At 41.2% G+C, this 16,147-nt stretch overlaps 1 long non-coding RNA gene across 1 annotated transcript; it reads left to right on the top strand.

Annotated features, from left to right (window-relative positions):
• Positions 1–3,517: 3,517 nt before the first annotated feature.
• Positions 3,518–9,140, top strand: LOC134168354 (uncharacterized). Its single transcript, XR_009966504.1, has 2 exons — positions 3,518–3,785; positions 7,246–9,140. It is a non-coding gene; the product is annotated as an uncharacterized LOC134168354 (long non-coding RNA).
• The last annotated feature ends 7,007 nt before the right edge of the window (positions 9,141–16,147 follow it).

Raw genomic sequence — 16,147 nt, 5'->3', positions numbered from 1 at the left:
TGCCCACTGCAGCAATAATGCAAGCACCAAGGAGGAAACCTCATTAGTGTGTTAGTAACATAGTTTCTAAGTTTCTCCTTTGCTTTAATGGATTGATCTTACAAGTTAGGGTGTTACTATCTTCATTTGCATTCGAAATCATGAAGAGTACATTAACACACTTTAGCCAAACAGCCCCATTCACAAAGAGAGCATTTCTGTTCTTCAGTGCTCTTTGAGGAGAGGCCATGTGTGAGGGGCAGAATCAGCTGCTCTTGCAGAACATCTAGCTTTAAAATTCTTTCTGAGGGGGCTGTGGTTCCAGTTTGTGTAACTGCAAAGGGATGTCACCCTTCAATGAGTTCATTTCAGAGCAGCTGTTAGTGGACATACTCATGAGCAACCTCCTCTAAGTGGCCCTGCTTGAGCAGAGGGGTTGGATGAGATGACCTCCAGAGGTTCCTTCCAACCTCAAACCTTCTGTGATTCTCTAAGTTTACCCTTATAATTTGTATTTGTGCAATATCAATATAAGTCAACACTATTTTGAGTAGGTAGCATTTTACTTACCTTCTGTAAGGATAAATTCTAAAAGATCTTTTGAAGTGCAGGATCAGGATCATAGTTTCTAAACAACAAAGGAGGAGGCTGCTTGCCTCTAACATACGGGCCAGCAAACCCAGTCAGCCTTTGGTATGTCAAAGTAATGCACCCTCAGCGCCTGTCTTGACTTGCTTCATGCCTAAGAAGTCTTGATCAGTTTCTCTCTACTCCCCCTCTCTTGCTGCATGTCTCTACCAAGTAATGGCTGATTTTTATAAAAAAGCTTGGATTTAAGGTTACCTACATAGAGTTAAGTTCAGCAGAAAGATGAGTGATAACAGTGATTCTTTTACTGACAGACTTAGCTCATGAAGATTGGTTGCTCTGCTAAGGTAAGCTGAAATGTGGCTACAGTGCGTTTCTTTCCATCACTTCCCTTTGGAAAATTCAAACATAATTTTGTCATAATCTTTCTAGTCACCCGAATTCTGTTTCTTGTCTTCTCTCTTTCCCACAGCTGTGACAGAAGACAACTATGGGCAAAATAAAACCAGGTAATAGTGAGACACAAAGCTGTCATGGTCTTTATTCAAAACAAATTAATAAAGTGGGCTGTTTAAGCATAACTTAGGTAAGAACATTAAATATGAGCATATCTTAAATAGGAACTCTACATCTTCGGGTGGTTTCAGACTTGGTTACCATTAAATGATCAACAGAAGGCACTCTACAACACTTCAATAAAATGTGATGCCTTGCAGTATTATTCTGACTTTAATGGATTGTGAGTCCATATTAGTCTCACCATTATACCAATTAAGAAAATATCTCTTATTTTCCCAGAGAAATTTCAAGCTTATTCTTAAAATTAAATCATTACCTCAGAGTGTACCTATACAGGTGGCCTTTCAGGTAAAGGACAGTGAGAATCTCCAGTCTTTCTTGTTATTTTGTCATAACTGTAAAATTTAAACTATGGCATGTCCCAGAATGTAAATGGAAAGTTAATTAATGATAATAAATCTTGTGATGACTTTTCTTGCTTTATAATACAGTCATAAAATCATAGAATCATAGAATAGTTAGGGTTGAAAAGGACCTTAAGATCATCTAGTTCCAACCTCCCTGCCATGAGCTGGGACACCTCACACTAAACCATCTCACCCAAGGCTCTGTCCAACCTGGCCTTGAACACCGCCAGGGATAGAGCATTCACAACTTCCCTGGGCAACCCATTCCAGTGCCTCACCACCCTAACAGGAAAGAACTTCCTCCTTATATCCAATCTAAACTTCCCCTGTTTAAGTTTTAACCCATTACCCCTTGTCACTACAGTCCCTAATGAAGAGTCCATCCCCAGCATCCCTATACCCCCCCTTGAGATACTGGAAGGCTGCTATGAGGTGTCCACACAGCCTTCTCTTCTGCAGGCTCAACAGCCCCAACTTTCTCAGGCTATCTTCATACGGGAGGTGCTCCAGTCCCCTGATCATCCTCCTGGCCCTTCTCTGGACTTGTTCCAACAGTTCCATGTCCTTTTTATGTTGAGGACACAAAAACTGCACACAATACTCCAGGTGAGGTCTCACAAGAGCAGAGTAGAGGGGCAGGATCACCTCCTTCGACCTGCTGGTCATGCTCCTTTTGATGCAGCCCAGGATACAGTTGGCTTTCTGGGCTGCGAGCACACACTGAAGCCGGCTCATGTTCATTTTCTCATCGACCAACACCCCCAAGTCCTTCTCCTCAGGGTTGCTCTGAATCTCTTCTCTGCCCAACCTGTAGCTGTGCCTGGGATTGCTCCGACCCAGGTGTAGGACCTTGCACTTGGCATGGTTAAACTTTGTAAGTTTAAACTGACCACATTAAAAAGCCTACAAATTTCCTCTTGATTAAACCATTATTCATCCTATTCTATCTCCATCTTAAGCAAATTAAAAATCAGAGAGAATCAAAAATCCAAAATATACATTGGAATATTAACGATACATCTGAAACAGTAATTATATCTTTTGTCCTTCACTCTCAATATGTATATCGAAAATTACTTATATTTTTTCACTGTTTAAAAAGCCATATACTACAGTTGTGTGTGTGTATGAATATACATGCAATAAGGGTTCAGCTATGTTTATCCTTATTAACACTGAACCTGTGCAAACTGAAGATCAACCCATGGATGAAGAGAAGACTCTTGCCTTCCAGGCTGAGATAGTACCTCATCAACACTGTCTATTGCAGCAAGAAAACCTTTCTGAGGGAGCCAGTTTGCAATTCATTGGCTGCAAGCTATCTAGCCATTAATGTGATTCAGCCAGTAAAAAACTGCCTGAATTCTTAAGTATATCCTGAGAATGCTTAAGCCTTCTGTTTTAGTCTCTGGACAAAATCAGACTCAAGGCCTTGACTGATCCAAACAAGCTGGATTCTGGAAATGACTGACCCAATGAGCACAACTGTATTCTCATCATGGATTCAGGCACAGGATGACCAAAGCTGACCCCATTACTACTGTGACTTCCAGCAATGGAGCTTTTATGTAAATATTGCTTGTGCTGGTGTCTTCAGGACTGGTCGGTTTGGGGTCAGCTTCTTCTCTGCCTACCTGATTGCAAATGTGACTGAGCTCACAAAACAAAAAAGATAGGCAGTTTGCATGTCACCTTCACTTCAAGACTAGCTAACGTCAAGTGAAAACACTGCAGAACAGCAGCGGGAGCACAGGCACACAATCTAATGTAATAGTATCTAACTTTAACAGCAAATTTGCCCTGTCTGGGAAATAATGACTGTCTGAACTTTATAAAGCAAGAGAATGAAGTTGGTAATACAGCTCCACTGATGTATTGCATTTTATAATATGTACTACATTTAAAGAAAAAATTTAAATATAATAAATTTCCATGAGGGTTTTGAAAACTGGGGGAAAGACACATTGAAATGGTGTAATTGCTGTAGTTGTTGCATTTGTTGGAGCACAGAATTAAGCATGAAGCACCAGTTCACCATCTTCATGTAGTCAGTGATGATTAAGAATTTCTTGTTACAATTACATTAACTCTTAGTTTCAGAAAAAACTTGCTATTTGGACATTTGTGCTGCCACTAAAGCTCTCAGATTTCACTCAAGGGGAACCCCAAGGCTGTAGAACAAAGATTATCCTAAATCCAAAGTAAGACCAAAGAGACTATTTGGAAGAAAGGCAAATCAAAGAAATTGTGAAGAAGCATTCTCAATTCATCAGCTGTCCAATTACACTCTTTGTAAGTGCCATGTTAGAGATGCTAATAGTACATGCTTTGAAACACTAGTTGCATACCTAATGTCCTCACATCATTCCCAGATGCTACTAGAACAATGTTAACTAAGCTGTCTTTGTATTGCTAGCATTAAAGTTTACAAGAAGAACTGGCTACACAGGATTTGGAGAAGGCTGAGGTTCTTAATGACTTCTTTGCCTCAGTCTTCACTGGCAAATGCTCTGACCACACCACCCAAGTATTGGAAGGCAGACGCAGGGACTGTGAGAATGAAGACCCTAGGCCCATTGTAGGAGAGGATCTGGTTCGAGACCATCTTAATAACCTGAACATGCACGAGTCCATGGGACCTGATGAAATCCAACAGTGGGTCCTGAAGGAGCTGGCAAATGAAGTTGCGAAGCCGCTGGCCATCATATTTGAAAAATCATGGCAGTCAGGTGAAGTTCCCGATGACTGGAAAAAGGGAAATATAACCCCCATTTTCAAGAAGGGGAAAATGGATGACCCGGGGAATTACAGACCAGTCAGTCTCACCTCTGCCTGGCAAAATCTTGGAGCAGATTCTCCTGGAAGGCATGCTAAGGCACATGAAAAACAACAAGGTGCTTGGTGACAGCCAGCATGGCTTCACTGAGGGGAAATCCTGCCTGACCAATTTAGTGGCCTTCTATGATGGGGCTACAGAACTCATGGACAGGGGTAGAGCAGTTGACGTCATCTACCTGGACTTGCGCAAAGCTTTCGACACTGTCCCACACGACATCCTTGTCTCTAAATTGGAGAGACATCAATTTGATAGGTGGACCACTCGGTGGATAAAGAACTGGCTGGACAGTCACACGCAAAGAGTTGTGGTCAATGGATCAATGTCCGGCTGGAGACCAGTAATGAGTGGTGTCCCTCAGGGATTGGTGTTGGGACCTCTCTTGTTCAACATCTTCGTCACTGACATGGACAGTGGGATTGAGTGCACCCTCAGTGCCAGTGACACCAAGCTGTGTGGTTCAGTTGATAATGCTGGAGGGAAGAAATGCCATCCAGAGGGACCTTGACATGCTTGTGAGGTGGGCTGATGCCAACCTTATGAAGTTTAACCGTGCCAAGTGCAAGGTCCTACACCTGGGTCAGAGCAATCCCAGGCACAGCTACAGGTTGGGCAGAGAAAAGATTCAGAGCAGCCCTGAGGAGAAGGACTTGGGGGTGTTGCTCAATAAGAAAATGAACATGAGCTGGCTTCAGTGTGCGCTCGCAGCCCAGAAAGCCAACTGTATCCTGGGCTGCATCAAAAGGAGTGTGACCAGCAGGTGTGAGACCTCACTTGGAAGAACATAAAAAGGACATGGAACTGTTGGAATTATGCCTGAGGTGAAAAGGCTGCGTGGACATCACAAGCCTTCTGTGTATTTAGGCATTGTAGTGATAGGACAAGGGGTAATGGGTTAAAACTTAAACAGGGGAAGTTTAGATTGGATATAAGGAAGAAGTTCTTTCCCATTAGGGTGGTGAGGCACTGGAATGGGTTGCCCAGGGAAGCTGTGAATGCTCCATCCCTGGTGGTGTTCAAGGCCAGGTTGGACAGAGCCTTGGATGATACGGTTTAGTGGGAGGTGTCCCAGCTCATGGCAGGGAGGTTGGAACTAGATGATCTTAAGGTCCTTTCAAACCCTAACTATTCTATGATTCTATGACTGTACATTCTGTTGTGTGATAACTTATTGTTTTCCTAGTGATAGGTTTAAGTACTAGGATCCTACCTATGCGGGATACCTATACCACGTATCAGTTGCATCTAGATGATGAGCTTCTGATGCACCAATCCAGAGGATGTCTTATAAAGCTAATGTTTATATTAGTGAATATAGCAAGACAGCATTCATGCTGTTGGTAAAATCTGCACCACTTGACAATGAAAATACATATTTGTAGCTAAAGATCCTAATTATGCAGGTGAAACAATAAACTCTGTGTATTTTATACTGATGTATTCTAATATTGTATATTTGGAGCCAAAGAAATCTGATATATTTAGACATGCTTCTGAAAGGGGACTGGGTGGTACCGACTAATTAGTAATGCTGGCTTTTAAGCCAGAATTATTATGGTTCTAGTTCCAAAACTGAGCAGAAGGCTATTTAGAAAGGTACTTTGAATGCCTGGTGTATCAGTATTATTTAATGAGTAATTTCTACAAAACTGCAAAGTTGGAAATATTTCTCATATGACCTGTAATGATGATGATCTTGGACTTTCATTATGATCTTTGGACTTGATGATCTTAAAGGTCTTTTCCAACCTAGTTGATTCTGTGATGTTCACTCTTAAAAGTGATATGCAGGGAAATCAATCAAGATGGAATTAACATGCAAATTAATGTAATAGGAATGTGAACTCAGGGGTTTCTAGAGAAAAGAATGGCCTACTGTACCTTCCTGTCTTGGACAACCAGAGATAAGAAAGCCAAGTCATCACGGTTATATTTGGTATAAATTCAGAATTGTATTTCTGTCAGATGAAACAAACTTGTAACAGTTCTGCAGAACTACAGGTGAGAGAGATAGTTCATTGTGAACAAATGGTCTGAGAAAATACAATTTTAGGTAAGTCATTAGAAAGAGCAGCTATGTCCTGAGGAATAAAAACTGAAAAATCCCTGCTTTTACTATTCCAATCCTTTACTGTCCCTTCCTGCAACTTAGCTTTGCAGATCTACTGTGAAGGACAGCAAGAACAAAACACAGAAAAATACCTACTGTCATCATTTTTAATAGGTTTATTTTATAATAAAAAATTTTTCTGGTTAGAGTGAACTTGCTGCTTTTATTTTAAACACTAGAAGTTTTTGAAGTAACTCGAATTTGACAAAATAAAGGTACTTTCCCTAGTCCATACATATCCAGCTAAAGTAGAGATGCAAAAATCCTGGGATGTCAGCAGCTGAAACAGTTTTGTTTGTTAATCACAGGAGTCAATGTGACTCCCACCCAGCTGAAAGAGCCATTCTGGTGGGTTTTTCCTCTCTCTTGTTTTGTGAATGATGAGAGAAAAAAAGGCAGAAATATCTGCAGAAATACTTCCTGGCAAGTATTAAGCAGCACCACTCCAAACAAGAAATAACCTGGTGACTCCTAGCAACTCTAGTCTGTCCTACTTGTTTAATGTAGAACATTATACTGACATGCCTATTAACCAGCCTAAGAATATCCTCAGCTCAGCTGACTGCACAGCAGGATTTCAGTGTAAAGAGCCAAGTTACTTCAGGAGATTTGCCCCAGTATGGCAGGAAGCATCTCTGAGAGAGATGAAAACTGACTGATTCACTATGTCTCGTTACTGGAGCCTACAGATAGACCTGTGTATGATTAATCAAGTACTTACACAGCTCTTGACAAAATTTCTCAAAGTACCCACTCAGAGTCAGCTTTAATCAGAATTATCTTACTGCTACTATTCTTTCTTTCAGCATTCTTTCATGGAGAAGAAGCTGGGATTCAGATCTCTCATGTTTTTTCACAAGAAATAAATCTTTTGATCTGACACAGCAGGATAGTCACATTAAACTGCCTAAGCAGAATGTTCATCATGGATAGCTGTGAAGCCTTTATCTATGATTATCTGAAAGTGCTCCATCATTTTAGTACGTTTTTTTTTTTTTTTCCTGTAGCAGTATATCCCTAATAAAATGAAAGTACTGCCTGAAATATAAAAGAAAAAAAAAAACCAAACACCTATCATCCGTGCACTAAGTAATCTACCCAGAGCATATGGACAGATTTAAACCAATTTCTTGCCTTTTCTTTACAAGTATAGATTGCCAAAGTAAAGACTATATCCTAGGTTTGAAATACTAGAAATAATCAATTTCACGGCCATGTATGGTAAATGCTAATAATCTCACGTTCTGAAAAATGTGGAATCTGAACCTGCAGATTTTTTGAATTCCTGTGACTTCTGAGATTTTTGTTAAATCATGCTTCCTGATGAAATGTGAAACTTTAAGGCATGTAGCAGACTCACAGTATACTCCAGTGTGTTTTGAATTCTGAATAGCCGACTTTAAATATTTCTTTACAGATACTGCAGCAGAGCAGAATTATGAAGGTGACAAGTGGATTAATAACATTCTTCAAAGTTTCCTTGACTATCACAAGGAAAGAAGATATAAGTTTTGTAAGAAATTTTCCAGAACATGAGGTGTTCTACCTGGACACCTCTTTCAAGGAGGGCCTGACCATACTGTCAGGGTTCAAAAGAGCAGACTGCTCCATCAGCGAGGATGAGCCAGGAGCCAAGGGTAAAATCAAGGCAGGCCCAAGCAGGGAGCATACTGACAAGGGTCATAAGCCACAGTACCTGAACAAGAAGAGAACTGGTCCAGTGATGTTGCACCCAATAGGTCAATGATCACCACATGCATCTGTAATAATGAGGTATGTCTAAGGACAAGCCAAGAAGTCAGGTCAGCAAGACAAGGCTGGAATCAGCAAAGTACAAGGCTGAACCCAGGCACAGCTCAGGCAAAGATCAAAGCCAAGGCCCAGGCTTCAGTGCAGCTCCTAAGCTAAGATGGCAAACTCCTGGTCAAGGCTTCCTACAGCTTCTTCTCACGCTGCTCCATTCATACTGGTCAGATCCAACGTAACTTTGTGATATCAGAGCGAGATTCAAGCTGTAATTCAAACTCAGTCATTAACTACAAGTCTTCACTGCAAATTCTTTTTAGGACCAGGTTCAACAAATTTTTACACCAATTTAAGTAGAAGTTCTGCAAGATTCTTTAGTTCTTCCCATTTCTGTGCCCTCTCAAAAGTGAGATGGTTGAGGTTATTGCATGCTCAGTATCCCCAATAAAAATGTGTAACTGATTTTTTTTAACATAGATTACCCTGATTCCAGCCATTGCTGCTTTGTAAACCTACTTTCTCAACCCTTTATAAACAGCTAAAATTCCATTCAGAACTAAATCTGAAAGTGTAAGATCTCTACACCAGATTGCTCTCACTCTTTCCCTAAATCCTCTGATTTTTAAGGTAAACTTTTCTTTGAAGGTTTTTTGTCTCTAATAATTGTACTTATTAAGAAGCAGCTGATTCAGAAGTGTTCCTGAAGTATGTGAAGGCCATTCAATTATTTTTTTCTTCTTGCTTTTGTTGAAGGCACTAGAACAATTTGATCCAAATATGTCTTCTTTATATAAAATAGTATCTTATTTGTATAAAATAGTATCTTCTTTGTATAAAATAGTATCTTCTTTGTATAAAATCTTCTTTATGCAAAAATGTGATCTTTCAAGTACAGGTGACTGTATGAACTATTTCTCTCTGCATCTGCTTACCTGCTTAGAATCCAGAACTGGAACTTACCTTCTGTGTGTCTATTTAAAATGAATCCAAAATTTGTTTCCTACTATCAACTTTTCTGTCACATTCTAATTATCTAACTCTGAAATGACATCTGTATTCAGTAAGCTGAAAAATAAATACTATCACATCAAGAATAATTTAGTGAAGTACAGAATATATGCTTTATGACATAGTTTCCAGTAGTAGATATCTCCCAGTTTTAATTAATTTAGATTTAAGATTTTAGAGTCTTTATTTTTACTTTTCTGAACGTGACTTGAAGGATAGTTTTATCGCCAAATTGACCAGGCATGCAAAATAAGGTAGAGTGCTCCATACATACCCATACCTGCAGGTGAATATGCAACAGCATTTAGCTGTTACATGTACTAAACCCACAGCCTTTACTGTTACACAGAATGCAATTCTTAGAACTGAAATACATACATGGAAAAAAGTAGCAGGTTTATTTCCATGCTTCTTGATGCTGAGGCACTTTTAAGTAATTTTCCTAGTGATGTAACTTCACCATCACTATCATTTTCTAACGTCTTCAAGGGACGTCTCAGATTTTATGTTTCTGGGGGCTTTTTAGTGGAACCTCCTGCTTTCTGAAAGAGCTTGTTCTCTGATTTAGGACCTATTCTCTGATTTAGGACCTATTTAAACTTAATACCTATGAATGGAAAAAAGCTCGTAGCTCTAGATAATAAATGTTACATCTGCCACCATACCTATCATTCTTCCTCCGAAACTATCATTTTTATGTAGCTAGTCCTGATTAATGACATTCTACTGTCATTCTCTAAACAAAGTAACTGTGTCAACTGGTTTTTTGGTCCCATGCTAGACAAAACCCACAGACATTTCAGCAAACAGGTCCTGCAATGCTCCTGAAACAAAGAGCAGAACTAGATACTGGAAAGAAACAATTATAACTCTGTGGAAGACAACATGCCTGTGTTGCTAAATTTGCATAGGTACAATTCTTCCTTTGTACATAAAACTTCAGCTTAGAAATGCATAATTATGTATTTATTCTGGGAAAGTGTAAATCATGATATAATGCATACAACTACAAAGACAGTTTCCCTTGTTCTAGTTACAAGGGAATATCAAAATGAGGACCAATTTAAAACATCAAATTGTAGTGCTTATAAACTGAACCCAAGTATTAGTTTTGTAACAAACATCATATAAAGTAATTTCTGATAAGATTAAACAATTATTCTGGACCTTGTTAACATTCCATGAATCCAGGCCTTTCCATTCTCTCAGCCTTCCTATGCAGCTGAGCTTTTATTATAACTGACATTTGTTAGTAGCAGAATTATTGACTTTTGCTATAATAGTCTCGTACAACAGTTTAAGTCCCTTCAGAATTCCTTCTGAGAGCAATGAGTCTGAGTTACCACACTCCCTAAACACACATTTCAAGAACCTGAGGCTTTTAGAGAAAATTTATCCATATTGCCCTTGGTCGATACAATTACTGCTGCCACCTACAGCTCAAAAGTACAACTACATTTTATGAGAGCAATTCTCCGCCTCTTAGGTACGTCTTCATCGCAAAAATATTCCAAGTGACTATCCATCCTACTTATAGTATGAATCGCTTCTTTTTGTGACGTTTAAATCTTATGCTCACTTTGTCTTGCAGTAAGACATGAGAAAGTAAGAAACAAGCTGGCTCAAAGAACAGTTTAAGAAACCCTGAAGCTTTGCTCAGAGATCCCTAGCCAGCTTTACATTTCATTACAGTAACACAGATTTTACATGCATAATTCCATGTGTTAAATAAAACTACTTTCTTTCTACTTACGTCAGTCTTTGAAATCTACTGTTTAGGTAATTTCAGTTCCTGCTGTTGTTTTCCTTAAGTAAACCCTGAAGCGCTGAAGTAACAACATCACAAAACTGCCAGAACTCAAACAGAATTGATTTTTAATATGATGTTATAAAAGCATTAAGGATACAACACCAAGCACTCAAAAGTTAGTTATATGTTGGACTCAGAATTCTCTATGCAAATGTAATATAATTTCTTTGTGGCTTGTAAAAATAAAGTCTTACTCAGCAAAACAGAAGAAGCCTTTGATCAAGAATAAACCACAGTTTTCCTGGGTTATTTCAATGCTTCAAACATTAAATAAATATTTTCCAGACATCTTTTACTTTGTTCTTTTTTAATTTTGTAATTTTCATAGAGCAAGGAGTTCTATGAAATTGTGGAAATACTCTTAACACAATTAAAATGCACATGGGGAACAAGTATGGGACTAATCCTTGGGAAACCGAATGCAGGACTGCAGCCCATGCAGTTAGTGCAGCAATGTAACTTCCTAGCACATGCTGTTGGCATAGAACCATTTCTGGTTTAAAAAGACCCAGTTCTTCAACATTTGATTCAAATCTGGATTTTCTGAAAGCCAAAGTTTCTCAGATTCTGACAAGAAAATTGCAAATCAATTACCTGCCTCAGCTTCAAATTTAGAATTAGAATTTAATATTGTGGTTGTTGGGCATTTTTACCTTTGCATTTACAGTAATGTTCAAAGTAGCAAATCTTACCAAATAAATGGCAATTGCCCCATGTTATTTATTACTGTATAATCAGAAAAAAATGAAATCCCATGTAACCACCCCTCAGACATTGGCTACAATAGTTGCTAAAAAAATGGAAGAATGTTTGACTAAAAACATTCCTAAGGAAATGAAGTACATGCAACAATGTGGTCATCGTCCATCAGTCTCTCCATAATAATTTTGACCTATTTAACCAATTCAATCAAAGTTAACAAAATACAGAGATCACAGAGATACGAAGGTCTACAAAATCAATAGGTGGGCAACAGAGCCGTGTGCTCTTGTTGCTGCTTTTGATGGAAGAAGGGGCAGGGAGAATTCAGCTTTACCCTCACTGTTTGCTGGCCTAACAGCCAGGAGGAAGTGGCACAGCTACAGCCTTTACCAAGCACACCTGCATGCACCAGTTCTAGGACACACTGCTTCTCCCGCAGGCAGAACATTAAAGGCAGGCAGATGAAGGAGGGACAGGTTTGGGATGATGGGGAGAGGGGTCAGGGACATCTAGGGGATATGGGAGGGAATAAGTGTGTGTGAAGGTAGGACTTGAAAATATCAGGCTCCCGCATTTCTCCCATTAACAGAACAACTGGTTAAAATATGAAGTATATTAATCTCCTGGTTGAAAAGTGGAAGTCTTCTGCTCAGATTTTCCTCCAAAATAGATAGAAAGCAAGTCTGGAACCAGTCTGTTTAGCCTAAAACTGAAGCAACACAAAACTAGCATCAGTTAAAATAGAGTAACCATAGGAACAAAGTGCCTATCTTCATGAGCCCTCACTGCATACCAGAACAGAAAGAATATAGATTACTCACAAGTCACAAAGAAAATATTTGGTTTACACAGGCACAAAGGAACTTGGGTTATGCAGAGCTAGGAAAAACTTCAGATGGTTTGGCATGAGATTACTTTCTCCTAGTGCACTTGTAAAACAATTCTGACGAAAGAAATCAGTCTGCTTTTGAAGACTGCTTTCAAAAGTTGAGTAACACGATCACAAAGGAAAAGAGAATGATATGGCTGCTACATTAGACAGCATAAAGGTGCATGATCCTGCAAACATATGCAAAACCTTATATAGGTCTTCATATGCTTAAAATTACATCTGTCTCTAAGTCTGAATAACTGAATTCACATTAACCAAAATATTAGAGAGGAAAAGATTTTCTTAGAACAACATCTTGAATGCTTTGATAAAAGTGACACTCTTAAAATTCTGGATATCTCCAAAGGATGTCCTACTAAACAATATCCTGAATAATATTAGTAGGATATTACTGGGAAGAAAAAAAAAATGCTTGGGTAGATATCTATAAATTGTAATAGTTTAGCAGTTCTCTGTAATACAGAAGTTATTTTTTCACTAATAAATGGAATCTAAATCTAAGAGGCTTTCAGCCTAAAAGGCACGTCCTATGGCATTTATACTATACCAGGACTACTTTTAATCTAAGAAAACATGAAAGTTCCATCATTCTGCTTGGGTATAACTGCCACACTTCATTAGGGAAGTGGTAAAAAGCCATTAGGCTCCTTTATGGAAGCAGAGAACCAAAGCAGCTGTCAGACCGTTGAAATCATAATCACTATGCAAAGAAAGGAGCACGTCATATTCAGGGAGTTATTTTGGTGCATATTATTTTGTAGAAGTGTGTGTGTTTGAAAGGAAAAGAAACCCATTGAGATCATAAATGCACTGAAATCAGACTTGATGAAGGTTCGGAAAACAACCAGCCAGAGTACCCACCAAAAGGTGACCCGGACATAAGCACAGAACTTTCTAGGCTGAGTGTTGGCTGAAATCCAGCTTTTTCAGTGGTTTAGAATGGTGAGCAAATAACCTCACTCCTACTCCTCTCCTGTGTGCTGAGCAGCAGCTCCTCTATACACCCTCATGTTATCGTTGATGCCACAATTAATTTTTCCTTCTAATTAAAACAACCTGCAGGACCCAGTATGTAGGCCTACTGCTTCGATCGGAGCTGTAGCACATTTTAGAAGGGCAGAGTCCTGTAAGCCATTGTACCAATGCGGATACTGATCCAGATACTGCAGAAACTACAATGAAGCAAGCTGTGATTTTAATTCCTTGACAGGTCCTACATTATGTTTTACATGCATACTTAATGTATTTTCTTGTCAGATAATGAGAAGTACTGAAAACTCCCTAAAATACATTAATGCTGCAACAAAACCAAGCCTGTAAGTCCCAATTCAATCAGATTTGCTTGTCCAGGCCAAACTGCAGGAAAATGGATGCTAAGAATGGTAAATTCAGCCTGAGGATCTTTGGTTAAATACATTAATGGACCCAAGTATTGATGTATCTAATTCACAGGGCACACTACCCAGTGTAATTTAGTAGCAGAAGGGCAGTTAGGCATGTAAAAATTTCATTCCCCCAAATCAGTCAAATGTTGAAGTAGACATCACTCTGGGGTACATCTAAGAGCCAACAGAAAATGCCAAGAAGTTGCACCTGGTATGAATTCTTGCTACAGAAGCAACATTTTTTGTTTTACTCAAGCAAGCAAATAGCTATTCCTTAGAGCAGAGAGATTGTCTAGATTCATTCTTACATCAGTGTACAGTTTTAACATGTGGCTTCACTTGATATTTATATCCTCAAAAGTGGATCAGCTCCAACAACGAAGTTTTAGAAGCCTGCTCTGGAACACTGGTGATGCAGATCACTTTCCCAAGAGATGGAAAACCTGCATTTAACTCCCTGCTCTCAATCAGGTCGCTCAGGTTATGAAAATAACACCCCTGCTACAAGCCATAATCAGAGCTACTGGGTATAGTCAGACATGTGCTTTTCCTTTATGCATGATGTATGAACTTATGTATGAAGACGCCTGTAGCTGTGCCCTTTGAAAATCAACTGAGATTTCCCACAGATTAGATAGCCATATCCAGTAAGAGAATCCCAGCAGGCTTCACGCTTTGGCCTGTTAACTGAACAGCATTGGCATCTGACGGCTACTATTAGCACTTAAATCCATAAGTAACTGCACAGCTGTGTACGTCTTCTGAGATTCTTCGATTTGATCACTCGACCTTGCACAAAAATACAGTCTAAGACGTTTTTGTTTAACTTGCAGACTGACATTGCTGGGGGAGACGCGATTGAGTTTTTCCCCCGATCAGGCGAAACGCTTTACCACAGCATCCCTACGCCGTGATTCATCCGGCTACGCCCAGCAGCACAGACAGGTCTGGCCCGAGGAGGGGAGCGAGCACAGCCGCAGCCATCCGCACAACCGGCCTGCGGGGAGCCGCCTGGCGCCACTAATCCAACCGGAGCCCAGTGGGCACAGCCCGGCCGCTGCGGGTGCCGCCCCGCACCCAGGTTCTGGGCCCTTCTCCCGGCGGGTGCAGCCGAGTGCTTTCCAAGCCCTTCCCGGAGCGCCGCGGGGGAACGGTGAAGAAAAGGCTGCGCGGCGCCGCCCGCTTCTAGGACGTTCTGAGAGGCGCAGGGCGGTGGATGACGTCACCACCGCTAGCGCAACCCCCCCCGGACCGCTTCCCCAACCACCACCATAAGCGGCCACTTCGCATGCGCCCTGCCCTCCCCTCCCCCCTGCTCCCGGGCGAGCCGGCGGTTGGACGGGCGGCAAGCGCGCCGCTCATTCATCCGCTTGCCCATGCGCAGAGCGGGCCCCCCGCGGGACGGGTGAGGCAGCGGGAGGCGCCTGCGCGAAACCCGCGTACCCACAGACGCTGTTCACGAACCGCTCCCATTGGCTGCGAGAGCCTCGACCCCGCCCCGTAGCGGCGTGGCCGGAGGTCTCCGCCCTACCCCCGGTCGCCCCCCCTGCCCGCAGCACCGCCCCCTCCCCCTTCCCTGTCAGTGAAGGTTCCCGATGGTTCTGGAAGGAGGCGGGGCCTGGAGTATATAAGCCTAAGCGGGCGGCAGGGCGCGCGCACTAGTGAAGGTACGTCTGTGAGTGTGGTTGCGCTTGCAGTTTCATTGAGATCAGCAGCTTTTCCCCTCTGCCAAGGTGAGCCGTGGGGGAGTCTGTGGTGACAGTCGGTTATGTAGGGGGATGGTTTTGTTGAGGGAGTGTTTTTTTTTTTTTTATTCCAGATCGTAATGGCTGGTGGATGCTAATGCGTGTGCAGGGGGTGCAGGGTTGGGGGATGCAGGCGGCCGCGTGGTGCGGGACGTCTTCTAGTCGTTCGCTTTCTAGTGCTAGTTAAAAGTAAAACGGGTTCTGAGGTTTTTTGGGGCCCGCAGTCGGGGTATGGTTGGAAGGGGGTGATTCATCTAAAGCGTGCATCGTTGATGGTTCTGGTATTTCTGTCCTTAAGGTGGTAAAGAAAAAATGGCGGGGGGGGGGGGGGGGAGGAGGACGGCCATTTTTCGCTCCCAGAGTCAGGTGGGGGATAACGGGTGAAGCAAATTGTTGGTTTCGGAGGGCGCCAGCGGCAGT

This window comes from Pezoporus occidentalis, unplaced genomic scaffold, assembly GCF_034315485.1.
Source record: "Pezoporus occidentalis ecotype Australia unplaced genomic scaffold, CSIRO_AGI_Poc_V1 ctg31, whole genome shotgun sequence".
NCBI lineage: Eukaryota > Metazoa > Chordata > Aves > Psittaciformes > Psittacidae > Pezoporus > Pezoporus occidentalis.
This window is presented reverse-complemented; position numbering and strand designations above follow the sequence as displayed.